Source organism: Eulemur rufifrons, chromosome 17 (assembly GCF_041146395.1).
Source record: "Eulemur rufifrons isolate Redbay chromosome 17, OSU_ERuf_1, whole genome shotgun sequence".
NCBI lineage: Eukaryota > Metazoa > Chordata > Mammalia > Primates > Lemuridae > Eulemur > Eulemur rufifrons.
In genome coordinates, this window is record NC_090999.1 from 85,007,234 (window position 1) to 85,023,186 (window position 15,953).

General features: G+C 46.6%; 1 protein-coding gene across 3 annotated transcripts in view; it reads left to right on the forward strand.

Moving 5' to 3' along the window:
* The window catches only part of TNFAIP8 (TNF alpha induced protein 8), a 119,048-nt gene that overhangs the window by 78,548 nt on the left and 24,547 nt on the right, over window positions 1–15,953 (forward strand). Inside the window, exon 1 of one of the 3 annotated variants that reach the window (XM_069492361.1) lies at window positions 1,262–1,273. The exons of the other annotated variants lie outside the window; for them this stretch is intronic. The gene's annotated coding sequence lies outside the window, so the exon portion shown is untranslated. Of the gene's footprint in view, window positions 1–1,261; window positions 1,274–15,953 lie in introns of those variants that run through there. 3 annotated transcript variants of the gene reach the window in all.

The following is a 15,953-nucleotide window of genomic DNA, read 5'->3' on the forward strand; positions in this document are numbered from 1 at the left end:
GCCCATATAGAATGGAAAATGAGGAAAAAATAAGCAGCTGGAAAATAAATTTATTAAAAGAATATAACTTTCCTCACAATTTCCAAATGGATCTTTCAGATATGTTATTTGAGGACGTTTTGCCTAAGGTGGGTGGTAAAACAAGTGCTGTACAAAATATCTCCAAAAGACCGGTATAGCGGTGGCAGCTCTTGTCCCCACTTCTCAGAAGGGAAAACCAAGGCTCCACAGAGCTAAAGCGACTTCCTCTCAGCCTATTTAGGCGCCCTGGGCCAGACCCGGGGCAAGATTGAAATCTGTTCTCCCGCCACTGCGGCGTCTTTATTCTATCAGCATTTCAAAAGCCTGAAAAACTCCCCCTTTGGCTTTTTGAAGGAATTTACCCCGAGTTGTGGCGCGTAGCGCAAGCAGCGCGGGGACGGAACGGCGCTCTCCGTCTGGGTCCGGCCCTCTGGGGTGACCGCGGAGCAGCTGGCGCGCCGGGCCGGGGTCGCGCAAGGGTGACGGCCCGGGGCTCTCCCGGGTGAGTAAGCGGCCTCGTCTGCTTTTCGGGTGCAAAGGTAGGGGGTGGAGGCGGTCCCACTTTCTTCAGAAGCCCCACCCCAAGCCCCGCCCCCACTTGCGAAGCTGTGGTCCCTCCAACTCCACGGAGGTAGCCACATTACTTTCCTGCAAAACTGACGTACAAAACCCAGCAGTTTTAAAATCCCTGATTTTTGGCATGTAAGACTCCAAGACAAGGAAAGTGAAAGAGGCGCAGAAAAGTGTAACCTAAAATTACAGAAGCACTCCTTCTACCCTATGAGCATTTATTGTTTTACGTAAAACTGCAGCGGGCGCCGAGACGAGACTCTTCCTTCATTGCACATTTCAGTGCGTCTGTCCCGGGTCCCCTCGGCCCTGCCTCCGGCAGGGTCGCTGCGCGCCGGCCTCCGCCCCACCTGCGTGCGCCCGGCCCGGCCAGCCCCGCCAGGTCGCCTCCGCCCCGCCGCCGGCCCGGGCGCGCGCTCGGGGGCGGACTCCCGCCGCCCAGCTGAGACGCGATTCGTCACTCTTGCAGAACTTTCCCCCTGAAAATCCCTGCACCGGGACCAGCCCTCCCGCCCCGGGGAGGTTTTGATTTTAGTGGCCCTCCTTCCTTTTATTTGACGTCGTGTGCGGATTTTGGCTGGCGAGCGGACTTGAGGCCGCTCCGAGTCCATGTCAGTGGCAGTCGCCCCTGCAGCCGCTTGCCCTGACACCATGCACTCCGAGGGAGAAGAATCCAAGGAAGGTATGATTTTGATTTCCCTCGGGGCCAGCCGAGTGCTGCGGAGGAATGTGCAGGAAGGCGGTGGATAGCGTAAACACAGATGGGAGCTTCGTCTGCTTCCCCTGCGCCCTCGCAGCCCGGCTGGAGCTGAACGTGCGGAGCCCCGGCCCCCTCTGGGCTCCCTTCTCATCCCGCAGCAGTTCAGAGGGGACGGGAGGAAAGGGGAGGAAGAGTCGGACCCAGTTCAGCCAGCCCACTCAAGGCTGCTTTTCGGCTTTTTCTGGAAACGAAGGAGCCCCACTCAAGAATGTAGAATGTGCTTGGAAAAGGCTGCCTGCCGCATCAGGACGGCCGAGAGCCGGATCTCCTGGAAGAGTCCTAAGAGTCAAGGGTCCCTTGAAAAGGGATTTCAGAAATGAGAAACGCTGTAGTTTCCGGCTGAAAGGGGAAGCTGAGTGAGGGGGAGAAGTGAGAGATCTTTATTTGGGGAATAGGTTGGTTTTTTTTCTTCTTCATTGCTAGCTTTTCAGCAGTGAGTTCATTTTGTTGGGGGCTTAAGGGGGCTGAAAGATATGAGGGGGGCCTTGTGTAGTTTGAAACTGAGGAGAGTTTGTTTCTAACTTTGCAAAAGCAAAGGGTTTCATTTACTCCTAACAGACGGGTGACAGGGCTGGAAAAGCTCCAAGCAAAATACAATTATACGCTAGTGTTAGTTTGGGGAGTTTATTTGCCTGTGAGTGTTTGTATGCTTTGTTCCCTGAAACTTTACGTATACAAAAGTCGTCTTGTAAGTTGGGGGGTGGGGTGGGTAGGAGTGGAGGTAAATTAGAGAGTAAGAGGGGAGAATGTTAGAAATTGTGGAATTCCCTTTCTTGTCAAGTAGCCTCTTGGGAAACTGGTAAATTTCAAGTCAGTCATAGCAGCTCTGGCAGCAGGAGCCCCATCATTTCTCCATTTGGTAGACAGTTAGGAAGAGCCCTTGGAACTCGTCCTCTTCTGTCTTCTACTGAGTCCCCTCCCAAAGTAAAGCTCTGTGTTTCAAAATATAGTCTCTGTGAGCTGACGTTTACCTTATTATGCTGTGTGAAGGAAAGAGTCAGTAAAAGGGAGGCTTGTTTAATGGAAATATAGGGCTGTCATGAATGAAAAATGACAGCCAGCAGCGTTGTGTTTAAGCTTGATGTGGAGCTTGGGGTATTAATGTTTCTTTGCTGTGGCTTCTATTCTGATAGAGCTGTGTGCTGATGGATGCTTTGCTTTTCTAGGTCTTTTAAGAGCAATTTATTGAAAGTCAAAAGTAGTCAAAGGCAAATAGAAGGCAAATAGGGACCAGGGCGAGAGAATCCAAGGGTGAACTTTTGTATAATTTACAAGTAGCACTTAAGTTGGCATTTTCTCCTGGTGTGTTTTCTATCTCTTTTGAGAAAAAAGAAGTGGGAAGAAAGTGGAAAACATTTCCTCAAAGTATGTATTATACCTTCCTCTAGCAACATCCACGATTTTCCCTCCTGCCCAGCTCTCTGGTTGCAAGTGTAGAAGCAGCCTGCAGGCTGGAGTGTGAAGAGGTTCAGGGGCCCCCTCTGCTTGTTCCTCACTTCCCATCATTTGCATTCTGCAGATCTGCCACAAGTCTGGCCTCTCTGGTCTGGCCTCTCTGCTGTTTAAAGAAAGCCCAGAATGTTTCTTTTAAAATAATCTGAGGTGCTCGAGTTTTAAATTGATACCAATTAGGGTAGGATATTGAATAACTCTTGAGGGAGATTAAGCAAATACCTTATTAACCAGATAGCATCATTGTAGCTTCTGCCAGGAAATAAAGGATGAGTGTCTGTGTGTTTTGTGTGTGTGTGTCCTGGGCAGTTCCTGCAAGACTGGTTATTAGCTGTGATCTAGAACCCTCCGTTTAGCTATCACCACCCAGACACGAAGGGAGCTGTGCTGTGTGAAGAAGTCTTTCTTACCTTACTTCTCCTTAGTTATCTCTCCCCTCCTCCTCTTATAGTTAGCTTTTCTTTTTTTCTTCTGGTGGACTTATCCCATTTAGTGTGAGCTCACCATGAGCTCTTTACAGTGTCTGTATTGCAAGAAAATTGCCTTTGGATGCTTTATGCATGATTTGCTGTAATGGGAGATACTTTTAAGTCATTATTCTGAACTGCAGTGAGAGACTAGTATACTTTGTTTGGGATTGAATCTGAAAAAAATATCGAGTCAGACTCAGAAGTCCTTGGAGGCCAACATATTTGTGTATATGCATGAATGTAGAAGCAAATGACTGGGGATATTGTTAAGCCATCGTAGCTTAGAACGTACTTGACTCCGTGCCAGGGGTGCTGAACCTCCGTCCCCAGCCTATAGCCACCTCCTAAAGAATTGATTCCATTTTGCCTGCTTACCAATGAATAGGTGATTGTGCTTGGGTATTGAGCAGAGAAAAATAATCCAGGCCTTGCTCTATTAAAAACTGAATGAGTTTAAGATATCCAGACATACATGAATAGGAAAGCAAGGGAAATGAAGGAAGAAACTCACTTTATTAACAAGGGGAATGCCATTGAGAAGAGGATCTCAACAGTTGCCAGCGGATGGGAGCTTCCTGAGGAGATAGGCCGGTAGCCACATATTTGGCATTCAGTTGCTTCCTGTTGAGTAAATTGCTTAATTATGAAGTAGTAAAAGTGAGTGGCAGTTGAGATCTCTGAGGATCTTTCCAGTGCTGAGCACCGAGGCATCCGGGGCTGCTTTGCCCTGGTTATTGCGACTTTAGTTCCAGAAATTGAGACAGTCATTGTGGAGGGGGGTCACTTTGTGAGGACTTGGAAAAGAGGGAGGTTGAGTGGTGAGTGAGTTCAGCTTCCTCCTCCATTGCCCATGGTAGCCGTTTCCCGCCACCATCTCGCTCAGTTCTCCCATGCCTCACCAGGCCTGCTGTTTCACAAAGAAAACAGTAGCCATTAGATAACTCTCTCAACTTCCTGCTCCCAGACTGCCAGACTCACCTTCATCCACACCCACCCTCCCGGTGCATTGCTACTGCAGAGTGCCTCTCCTTCCATCCTGGGCTCCTCCCGCACCAGTCACCCCACGTCTTCCCTGGCTCCTCCCCTTCTGCACAGAGGTGAGCCCAAGCTCCCCATTCCAGGGCTTTGGCACTTGATGATATTTCTGCCCCAAATCTCCTTCTCTCCACCTGATCTCCTTTTCTTGGTCAGCTCCTCAGAGAGGATTTTTCTGATCCCCATCACCCTCTCGGGCAGTCCCTATTCCTTTCCTTGCTGGCACTCACCACGCTGTCTAACATTTCTCCTCTTTTAGAACAAAGCTCTGGAAGGAAAGACCATGTCTGTTTTATTTCCGCCTATATCTCCAGGACCTGTGCAGTAACAGGTGCTCATTAAACAGCGTGGATTGAATGAATGAATGATCTCCATTCTTTAAACGTAATCCTTGGCACTTTGTCCAGTTTGGAGTATTGCTTATCTCTCCTTTAAAATGAGCTTTAAAAGTAAAACAAACTTTTGCATCGTTCCTCTTTGTGTACTCTTTGTCATCCCTCATCCTACTGAGGTCTTCTCCCCCTGCCCCGCCAAAAATCGCATTTGCCAAAATCACCAGTGACTTCCCAGGTGCTAAAATCACCAGTGACCCAGCATTCATTTTTTTTTATTTTGATCTCTTGCTCTTACCTTTTTTTTTTTTTGAAATTGCATTTGTCACTAAGAGACCAGATTCCTTGCAATCTTAAAGTTCTTCCTTGGTTCCTATGACATGACACTCTCTCGGTCTCCTTTCTTTTTCTAGCTGTTTCATTTTAATCTCCTGGACCTCTAGCCTGTGCCTTTCTAAGAACCGCCGTACAACCAACCTCGTCATAGACATCATGCCTTGAATGTCTCACAGGCATCTTTAATTCAGCAGGTCTAAACTGAGCCCATCCTTTCCTACTATCCGCCGATCTGATCCTCCTTCTGTATTTTCACCATCATCCCCCTTTTTTTGGCTTCCAAACTACATACCTGCACTACATACCTGGACGTTGTCCTTAATTCTGCCCTGTCCTTAATCTTCTACTTCCAATTGTTCACCAAGACCTGGCACTTTATCTTCCTCATTATCTACTGAATGCATCTCCTTCTCTTTATCTCCCCTGTCACTGCCTTGGCCCAGGACCTCAGCATTTGTACCTTAATTGTTAAAATAACCACATCTGTCATCAGGGTTCTTGGTCGCAAGAAATAGAATTTTAAATTTGTTGGAGGGATATTGGGTATTTCACACATCCACTAAAAGGCTGGAAAACTAGCTTCTGAATATGCATCAGGAAATACAGCCAAGGACCCAAGAACCATCTGGTGAGGACCTCACCACTGCCTTCAGTGCTTCTGTGTGTTTGAGTTCTGTCACTGCTGGGACTCCAGATGTGGCTGAATATTTGTTCATCCTTAGCATTTAAAATCCCAGACGTGGAAGTTGCTGTGGGAGAAAGAACTTCCAGTTCCAGCCAGCTTTGGTCGTGGGAGATAGGCATCTGCCTCCTACAACCACTTGCAAATAGGAGCTTCTCCAGAATGGTAGGGGAGTTCTAACATGGATCTCCAAAACAACAACAAATACCTACGGCACCACTTGACCGGCCTGTCCTCGTTTCCTCAACAAATGCTGTTTCCCTTGTAGGGTCACTCTCTTGCCTTTCCTCCAATGGGTCATGTTTCCAATCAGACACATTTTGGGGGAGATGCTTTTTCAGGGTGTCCCCACAGCTCCCTATACTTCCCTCAGTTGTACCGTGTTTTCACCCTGTGTTAGGGTTATTAGTTTTCGTTTGCCTCTATTTCATTATGAACTTTTTGACAGCAAGGTCTGTGGATTTTTTTTTCCCCTGAATCCCCAGGGCCAGACCTAAGACCTCTCATCCAGGAGGGCCCCATAATGTCTTATGAAATTAATTAATTAATTTTAATGGTACATGATTTGTTGAAACATGATGTGTTGAAACTTCTTAGAGCACTGCTTAGAGGTTGTCTGGCCTCACTTTATAGGAATAGTGCTTTCCAAACCTAGAGGACGAACCTATTTAGGGTTTCTGAAATTTTCCACTAAAGTACTGTTAATAGCAGAGGCAAAACAAGCATGTGTCTTTGATCACTGGGGTCAGGGCCCAAAGTGGCTTGCCAGCATCTCAAATTTCCTTGAAGACTGAAGAAGCAGTATTGAAACTGAAATGTATTGAGCTCTTCCATATGCCAGACATGGTGGAAGGCACCTTTTTGTGTGTATTATCTTATTTAATACCTGCATAATAACTCTTTGTGTTCATTCTACCTAATAACTAAGAAAACTGATATTCAGAGAAGTTACAAATTGTACCCTAAAATCATAAAGCTGGAAACTGTGGAATAAGGATTTGAACTGAGGCCAACTAACTATAGAGCCTGTGCTTTTAACCCTCATGCAGTACTTCCAGTAAAGCCAAAAGCTGCCCTCCCCCTTCCTAAAGTAAACTTGGCACTCACCAAGATGCTTTGTGTGTTCTGTGTTTGCTTGTACCCCAGTTTGAGAAGCCAGGAGTGGAGAGACCACGTGTCTTACAGGAGAAAGAAGAGCCCAGGCCCTGGCTCTGCAGCTGTCCAGAATCACAGGCAGGAATTGTCAAGTGCATCCTGCTAGCCCCTAGAAGACCTGGCAGTCCTGCAGAGCTGGGTAGGAGGTGCCCGGAGCGCACTAAAGTGAGAGGTACCCAAGCACCAGGGGGTGAGGGAAGGACCTCACTTCCTCCCAGTAGCCAGCTTGAGAATGGAGAACACACACTGCCCTGGTCATTGACAGGAGACAAGGTTCAGTTGCCTGTGTGTTGTGTTATAACAAATGGGCTACTTTGTAGCATCTGCTAAGTTTCAAGTTGCTTTAAAATCTACAAGATGTGTATACACACCTGAGTGACTCTCAGCATAATGGTATTCCACTTGGTCAATCTGTCATATCTCCTGATGATGACATATGAATTCTTTGGGGATTATGCATCGGCCTTTGTTCTTTCCATTGTAGCCCTCCTTGGTTTAAATACCATTTAACAGGAGCTTAACCTGTTTCTCAGTAGTTCTGCAGTGGTTTCTTCGGGCTCCAGGTCACCTACAGTCCATGTCACTGTAGTCTGCCATGCCTAGGCTTCCCAGTTCCCCAGTGGGTTGACCAGGAAGCTCATTTTGATCGGTCAGCTTGCCAGTGGAGTGACTGAGGTCAGTGTAGTGCCAGGACAGCCGTGTGCCTGAAGGCTGCCCCCCAAGCTCACTGTGCGAGCAGGCATCCTTGCAGTACCTTCGGGGACTCAAGATCAGCATCAGCCCCCTGCCGCCACCCCCTGGTGATTATAACTCCTTGGGGGAAAGGAAAAGGAGAGATTTCCCCTAGAAAGAATGGGAGAATGGGACCAATACCTGGCCGAGTATCGTAGAGGATAAAAGTTCAGTTGTTCATGGTGGTGATTAATACCATCTTCTATAATAAAGAGTCGCAGAGAACACCGTGTAGTGTTCTCACTGTTTTAACCTCACGTGTTGTGGCAGCCTGTACAACATCATTCATTGCTAAGTGTTACTTTACCAGTTTTCTTCTCTATTCCCTCCTTTCCTCGGCCCTTGCTTTGCAGAGGAATGAGGAGGAAAGGTTAAAGCTGGTGAGAGCACCTGGTGCAGGCTGACCTTGATGTCATACATAATGTAAAAGGTACTGCATATGCTCTTAAACACCGGACTTTGACGTGATTGTCTGTTCCTTTTATGTAGTCATTAGCCTTGGAGTGCGGTGTGCTGACGAGCACTAAAAGATCCATTTCAAGATCTGTCGTACTTTCTCCTGCATAGTACACGTCACTTGATAACTTGGCCTTGTCTGACTCCTCTAGCTCTGTAAACTTAAACACATTTGGGGCCTTTTCTTCCTCACTTCTGAAATTTTCATCAGACTGAAAATGAATACGCATCGTATTCATTTCTTGCCCCCAAATTGTGATGCCATTGAACAGTCAGGATTGCATGGATGATTAAATTTCCTGATCCCGGCTGTTGGTAATCCAGGAAGTAGCCAAAAAGTGGGTGGGTGAAAAGAGAATGTAGTAGGGCCAGAAAATCTCAGGACCCAATGATTTCATTTCAAAATAATGCAGAGTCGCTGGATGTGCCACAAACCATTTATTTATCAACATTTTTGTCTTTTTACTAACCACTTGGAAATCAGTGAGATGAGCGTGGTTGTATACCTCTCTTCATTTCGGGGATTGTTCTTAAAAATATAGTGTAAACTGAATTAAAACCAAATCATATGTGTATCTTTAATGTTTAAAGAAGGCCTACAGTGAGAAGTCTTTTGTAATTAAAGTTATTGCCCCCTACAAATACATATAGAATCACCATGATGTAGAGTTAAAAGCAACTTTGCAGATCTTTTTGTCTGACCTCTTCATTTAGAGGCACTGAGGCCTAGCAAGGTGATTACCAGACCCTTTGTAACCTCTTTAGTGAGTGGTTTGCAAGCAAGGATTTTTGCAAACACAGGTTTTAGCTTTCTGGAATTTTTTTTTTTTTTTTTTTGTGCGATCTCCTTGAAGCAGGACAGACCTAATCTGTTTGTGTAGGTGCCATTCACTACCTTTTGGGGCAGTTTATGAAACCTAAATGGAATATTTGAGCAAGTGGAGATTTCCTATTTCACATTCTTTTGCGTTTAACTCAGGAGAGTAAAAGATGAGGCATTGTGAAATAAATTTTAGCTCTGCAAGTAGATCCAATTAGATCCTGAGGTTTGAAAGTCAGAGACCAAGTGAGAGGGAGGTAAACGGTGAGCTCACTTGTTTTCATTCCTTTGAGAATATCATTCAGGAAAAATTAGCAGTCGAGGGTGCTGGTTGGGTAGGCACGCTCTCCCCTGGGGAGCAGGTATGATGTGCGTGGGTGGGAAGGGAGCCAGCATGCTGACGAGGATGTGCTGTTGCAGGCACAGGTGTGCATCCCGCAGGCTCACCTGCCCCGGAGCGCCCTGCAGCGGGCCTGGTGCATCTGGGAGTTGGAGCACCTTCTTTCTCAGGAAGCAGCTGTGGGGCTCTAGCCCACTGCTGCCCTGACCTCTGAAAGAGCAATTGCTTAAATCTTGTTCTAGGGGCTACAATAGGCTCCTGGAGCCTTAACAGCTCGTCCATTCAAGTCAGGGTTGACTGTTGAGAAGAGAATAAGCAATTCATGAACTTTCCTTCCAGTCTGATTGATGCCAGCTCAGCTGGCTCTGGTGTGTGTGTTCATGTGGCCCACTCAGCGAGGCGGAGGAGCTGGGGACCAGAGGTGTCCCTAGAAGCACAGGCTGTTCTGCCTTCTGTGGACAGTCCAGTAAACTCCTGCTTCTGGGGTGCAGCCCATCTCCCTTGCCCACTGCTGCCTTCCCTGGGCCTCAGATATTCACAACAACAAATGTCAACTAAGCCAGTGCCTCTGTGCAGGCCTGTGGAGGCAGAGATGTGTGTGTGCATGACGCTGCCCTCAGAGAACTTGTGGCTCAGGGCATCACACATGGCACATTTGCATTCATGGGGCAAAGACACACGATGGGAGCTTAGGATCAGACACTGGACCCAATGAGAAGCCGGAAGAGAGATTATTCACCAAAAGTCATGATGGGCAGCAGTGACTTCCCAGACGGGTAGCTTGTACTTCATTCAGCTCGGTCCCTTAAGCAAGTGGAGAGGAAAAGAAGAAAGTATGACAGACAGGGAGCTCGCGTGTGCTGTGTGCTGGGATCAGGACGTTTACAGGAGTGTGGAGTGCAGGGTTCATAGCAGCACACGGGGCTAGAGGAGAAGCTGGGCTTCCCGGGGGGCACTCCAGGTAACAGGCAAAGCACTGGGGGCAGGAGACAGGCTCTACTTTTGACTTTGCCCCTGGTTGTCTGTGCAACCTTCAATAGCTACTTAATCTCTCAGAACTTCCGTTTCCTCATTAGAAAAGTAGGAACCTTGGCATTAGACTACAGCATGCCCCAGATACAAAACAATTATTTTAAGGAATTGCAGAGCTTTGAGCCAGATGAAAGAGGGTAGATGCAAAGTAGTGTTTTAGGAATACCAGGCTGGCAAGAACCATGGGTTGGTCTGGAGGGCAAGACTGAGCCTGTGTTTAGGAGCCTGGGCAAGAATGCGTGTGACTGTCCAGTCACAAGGGGAGAGTTGGTTCCCCTTTTGTGATCTCTGAGGGAAAGGCTATAGAGAAAGGAGATTCAGCCTCTGAGAGCACCGACTTTCATAGGCAAAAGAGGTAGATGGAATCAATAAAGGAAACAGAAATGAAGCAGCTCAGGAGGCAGAAAGAAGCGAGGGGAGGACTGGGCTTTAGAAGCGGGGAAGACCAAAGGCGCGTGAGTCAGTGGTCAGCCCTGTCTGCAGAGAAACACGGAGAAGACCACGCTGCCTCCTTTCCTGGGCTCAGCTAAAGCCGGGAGCCTGGGTTTGAGGAGCTCACTCTAAGGGATGGGAACACATCATAGGCATTCATTCAGTATTAGTGGGTGACCAAGGGAATGGGAGAAGGCAGGTGGGGCCAGGGTAACTGCCCCTGCTGTGAGCAGGTGCCTCGGCCTCCCGAGAGCTGAGCGTCCTCTCCATTTGTGTGCTTTCCAAGTCCTGGTTGCCAGCAGATTCCTTTCCTGATCACCTTTTCATCACCTCTGACCAGTGTTTGGAAGGGCCTTGCCTGCAGGCCTCTCCATGTGGCGTCACCCAGAATAAGCACTGGTACATGAGGGCAACAACCAAATCTAGGCAGGAAATTTAATTTACCTTAAAAAGGAAAAAAAAAAATGTTTTCCTATGCACTCACAGGACTTTGACACCAAACATGGGAGAGTTTTTCCCACACCAACTAATTTTCCAATTCTTGGCAGACACTGACTGGGTATCCTATAATTTAACTCAATTGTGACCGTAACTGCCCCGAGTTAGGGCAGGCCGCACAGGTTAAAGGCTTAGTCCTACAAGACTGTTCCCCATTTCAGATACCAATTTTGCAAGTTCAGGCTGCCTGTGTTTTTGACCAACTGGCTATAAATTGGGGGTTCCCATGACCCCTTCCTCAGGATGAGTAATTTTCTAGAACAGCTCACAAAACTCAGGGAAACATTTACTGGTTTATTATAAAGGAGGTAGGCCGGGTGTGGTGGCTTATACCTGTATGTAATCCCAGCACTTTGGGTGGCTGAGCCGGGAGCATTGCTTGAGGCCAGGAATTCAAGACCAACCTGACCAACATAACAAGACCTCATCGTTACAAAAAATAGAAAAATTAGCCAGGTGTGGTGGTGTACACCTGTAGTCCCAGCTACTCAGGAGGCTGAGGCAGGAAGATTGCTTGAGCCCAGGAGTTCAAGGGTGCAGTGAGCTATGATCACATCACTGCATTCTAGCCTGGCAACAGAGTGAGACCCTGTCTCGAATGAATGAATAAATGAATGAAAGACTCTCAGGAAGAGCTAAAGATGAGAGATGCATAGGACTAGGTGTGGCGGAGGGCCGAGAGCTTCCATGCAGCCTCCCAGCACCTCCATGCGGGATCAGCTCATTGGCCATTGGTGATTGAACTCAATCTCCAGCTGCTCTCCACTGCCCAGAGTTGGGGGGCTGAAAGCTTTAACTCTCTAATCACCTGGTGGGTTCCTCTGGTAACCAACCAGTCCCCATTCTGGTTTCTGAGTCACTTCATTAACATAAACTCAGGTAAGATTGGAAGGGACTTATTATGAATAACAAGACACCCCTCTCACACCTATCGCTCAGGAAATTCCAAGGATTTTAGAAACTCTGTGCCAGGAATTGGGGACCAATACCAAATATTATAACAAAAGATGTACCTGTTGCTCTTATCATTTAGGAAATTCCAAGGGTTTTAGGAGCTCTGGCCACGAGCGATGGACAAAGACCAAATATTTATTTATTTATTTTTTGAGGTTTTTTTTTTTTTTTTTTTTTTTTTTTTTTTACAGTGTCTCATTGTATTACCCAGGCTAGAGTGCAGTGGCATGATCATAGTTCACTGCAGCCTCAAACTCCTGGGCTCAAGTGATTCTCCGGACTCAGCCTCCTGAGGAGCTGGGACTACAGGCATGCACCACCATGCCCGGCTAATTTTTTCTATATATCTATTTAGCTGTCCATATAATTTCTTTCTATTTTTTTAGTAGAGATGGGGTCTCGCTCTTGCTCAGGCTGGTCTCGAACTCCTGAGCTCAAACGATCCGCCCATCTAGGACTCCCAGAGTGCTAGGATTACAGGCGTGAGCCACCGCGCCCGGCCCTTATACATATTAAGTAGAATTTGGGCCACACTAGTAAGCTAAACCATTCTGAAAAATTTTAAATTTCTCCTAAAGTGGTAAGCAGTTGTCACACCAGCGGAAATATGCCAGATTTCTTGTCCCTTATAAGAACCAATGAGATAATGTTTGTGTAAAGCCCAGTGCTCAGACAGCTTCACTCAGGAGGTATGGTCTAAATAAGGAGGTTTATAATCACACTCGAAGACAGAACCCTGCCCAGGCCTGCCTCGTCACTCGACTAAGAAGTCCTCATTTCACATTCTCTAAAGAGCAGCGAGGAAGGGTGGCCTTGCCCCAAGAAACATTTTCCTCCTGTAAAGTTATTTGATAAAAGTAAATATTAGTGCATTGAGTGTTCTCCTATTTTTAAGCATCGTTAAAGGGGTGAAGATGAGACCCAAGTCAGTTGTGAAATATCTGGAAGGAAAATGCACCCCTCCTCAGTATCGCAAGTCTAAACATTGGACTCAGAGTCTTAGGAGTAAAACAGTAATTAAAGAAGGAGTCTCTCGGGAGAGTTTTCCACGAGGTGGGATTCAGGGCTGGGTAGCACCTACTGAAGGGGAGGGAAGGTACTACTGGTAAACCAGAACAGCGAAGGAAGTCCAGGGAGTGGCCACTGGCAGATTCCAAAGTTTCAAGGGCACAGCGAGGGAGAAGTAGTGAGCTCCTGGGAGCAGGGCGGGCAGGAGGGGTGAGAGCCCCAGGGTGGGCTGCAGGCCTGACGCAGGGTGTCCAAGGGAAGAAGTAGGAGCGTGGAGAGACAGCAGGGGAGGAGGGAGGAAACAACTCCAAAATTTAAAAAAAAAAAAAAAAGTAAGTGGTGCAAAACGGGAGAGGTGAGCAGCGGTGTAACTGGGCAGGAGACCACTGTGACTGAGGTAGTTGTGTCAGTTTGCTTATTTTGTTGGTTTTGCAGTTAACACGAGGTAGATGGGGTGCTGCTCTCCCAAGTCCTGGCCAGACTTGGAGCCCGTGGAACGGTGGCGTTTGGAGGACACAGAAGCGTCCCGTCCTTCCCGGGCAGGATCGGTGCAGGGCTGTCAACAAAGACGGGAGCCTGGGCTCCTCCAGCTGCCAGACGGGCCGGGCAGAGCCGGGCTGTGCTGTGTTGGCTTGGATTTCTAGCAACTTTCTTACTGGGTTATAAACATGATTTCCTCAAAAAAGCTGGGAAACAGCGCATGATGGAATTGGAAAAGCGCTGGTGCCAGCCTGCGGGAATCATTTCAAAGCTGCCTGCTCACCGTGCTGTAGGTTTTCTGGGTGGCGAGTGGTGCGTGGCTTTGGAGCGATAGAGCCATCAACCTCTGCCAGTGAGGCTGTCCCTAACTTCGGGGCGCAGGGGTGGGATGAGGGGAACTCCCTCATGAACAAGTCTGATGCTAAGCGGGCTGGCTGAAGACTTTCAGGCAGAGGGTTTTTCTGGGTAGAGGTGGTTTAAATTATTTGGCTCACTCGACCATAGCTCTGACTTGATGGTCAAGCTGATAACCCCAGAGGTACAGGAGAGATTACTTGACATTCCTGTCCTTGCCACCCATCCTGGCTTGCTGTGGGGTCGCCCCTCTGTGAGGCTGGTGTAGGGCGTGGGGGAGGGAGGCGTTGCTTGTGTTTCTCAGCAGTCAGCTTTAGCCGGCTTGTTTCAACACGAGGAAGGGTTAATCAGGTAAATTATAATTGCTGCTGGGAGAGGCAACCTCGCTGAAGCCTGACACAGCCCTCAGGGTTGCTGAGGAAAGGGTCATTCCTGCAATCCTTAATTGTTTTCCGTTCTTTCCCAAAGATGGGTTCTTAAGGTAACATTATGATTAATAGACCAGTTGATAGAGTGTACATTCCTGATCTGTTTCAGCCCCCTGCATTCCTGTCTCTTTAAAATTCTCAGGCGACCCTTCCTTTAAAATGTAATTGTACCAAATGAAAAGAAAAAAGGAATAAATAGAATTTTTGTTGTTGTTTAGTTCCTTAAGCCATTCTACAGTCTTAGGCATTTTTGTAAACGAAAATGTGGAATGTCAGTCGGGCACTGTTTAGTCACAGAGGATGGTAGTGGGAGAACTGTTACATGTGATAGTGGTGCTTCAACAGCACAAAACACGAGCAGATAATCTCAGAGCAGTATTATCTGTTGCTTTCTATTTTTTTTAATGGTTCCATCTATCCCTATTTTATGAAATAGTCGAACCTGTTTTCATTGTATATCTTTTAGAGTTTCAGTTAGCCAGATTTTTTTTTTTAATGTTTAATGCTGCTTTTTATTCCATGAATGAGTCAATTGACTAAATGTAGGCAGTTACTAAACTGGGCGGTTTGTCGCTATCAGCATGCCCTTGCACAGGAAGTGTTCAGCATAGATATGACCAACCAGTTTCCAGGCTTAAAAATAAAGTGGGGATTTCTGGACAGAATAGGTCTTTGTCACTCATTTCAACATGTCTGATGAGTGTTAAAGTTCAAAGCCAACCACTTTGCGTTCTCATTTCTTTCCAGGCCCTCGCTTCACCTGACATTTTCTGTTATACAGATTGAAACTTATTTCATGGTGTTGGAGTTTTGTTGGTTTTTAAAAATGAAATGAGAGGATATTTGAATAGCTGTGAGAATCAGCTAGTGTCAGTATTCTCTCCTTGTGCCCTCTTTTATTTTTTGCTCCTTTAAAATCATTACCCGCCCCCACTTAGGTAGGTAATGGAAAAACAATTACCCCCGCCCATGAAACAGCTTAAATTGAAACTAGCAAGCGTGTGCCTGGGTACACTGTATGACTTGTCTTCTGGATCAAAGGCCCACTTGAAGTAGCATTTTTTTCTTAAAGTTACTTCCAATCAAGCTAGTGACTCTTAGATTTCTTTTGTCAGGTAGCCTCTTAGCAGCTCAGGAAGAATCACACTATTTTGACAAATTCCAAAAGATTTTTTGGCATCTATCTGGTTGCCTACAGCTATTGTTTCAGGACTTTAAAAGTTCATTTTTTATTGTTTCTTGTTGTCTCCTTAAATAATGTAATTTCACCTTTCCTAAGTTAAAAAAAATCTCGCTTTCTTATGCCTATTCTAAGCAGCATTTTTTATGTGTCTTAGGAGTTAAGGCTTGACACCACATTTGTAGAAATGCTAAATTAGACACAGCATTTATTAGATGAGAGTGTCTTTAACAAGAACAGCAACACCAATAGCAGAAGTGTTTCTGTTTTTGAATCCTTAATCTGTGCACGTGTTAATGTCAGAGCTTCTGTTTGTTTTTTAAATAAGAAACTGTGCCAGGGAAAGATGACTTAAAATACAAAATACATGCAAATATTTTTACTTTGAGTTAAGGTAAAGTCAGTAATGATTCTTTGGGACATTTT